Below are 772 nucleotides of genomic sequence, written 5' to 3'. Positions count from 1 at the left end.
AGCGTGGCGTGGTCCGCGCGCCACCCTGCCCTAGCTGCCCGCGGGGCCGGCGGAAGCGGCTCAGCGTGCGGGGAACAAATGCGGGGACAAACCCGGCGTCATCCCCGCCATCCCCCAGCCCGAGCAGAGTCAGAACTCACAAAGCGCTTCCCACCAACAATTTGTTCTCTCACAAGAGATCAGATAAGCTAATCAGCGTGGCTCCATCTGTCGAAAGGATGGGGGAGGGGGGGGAAATAATACTGCTTATTTACATTTTTTCCTTTTCTTGATGTAACTTCTAGATCTAATCAGCACCAAGCTGTGCTTTAATTGGAATTATGGAGCAGACGTGCATTTCTCTACAGCTCCTTTGTCTCCTCAGCACAAAAAATCCCCAGTCCAGTGCACAAGGCGGCTCTCGGCATCCTCCTACCTGGCCTGGGACAGGTCGATGGGAGCTGAGGGACAGCCCAGCCCCCGCCGGCTCCTTTCCGCAGCCCGCGGGAGCCGGAGGATGGGTGGGAGATGCTGGAAGGGACCCGGTCAGTTGGACAAGCCCTGGGAGCCAAACGCCCTCCCCGAGCGGGAAGAGCTATTCCGGTGTGACGCCGGGAGCAGCTCGGCGCTGCTCTCCCGAATGAGACCCGACAAGCACAAGATCTTCCCCAGCCCTGCAGCAGCCCGAGCTGTAAAAGTCGCTGCAGATATTGTGACCTTTTAAGAAGGCAGAGATCGGGGAGGTTTAAATAGCGCACCACGGCGGCTCCCAGGCGCAGCCGCTGCCGCCCAA

The 772-nt window shown here is 59.3% G+C and overlaps 1 protein-coding gene across 1 annotated transcript in view; it reads right to left on the bottom strand.

The window, feature by feature from the left end:
• UACA (uveal autoantigen with coiled-coil domains and ankyrin repeats) overlaps nucleotides 1-772 on the bottom strand; it is a 50,004-nt gene that overhangs the window by 4,441 nt on the left and 44,791 nt on the right. The window lies entirely within an intron of this gene.

This window comes from Corvus brachyrhynchos, unplaced genomic scaffold, assembly GCF_000691975.1.
Source record: "Corvus brachyrhynchos isolate BGI_N302 unplaced genomic scaffold, ASM69197v1 scaffold200, whole genome shotgun sequence".
NCBI lineage: Eukaryota > Metazoa > Chordata > Aves > Passeriformes > Corvidae > Corvus > Corvus brachyrhynchos.
This window is presented reverse-complemented; position numbering and strand designations above follow the sequence as displayed.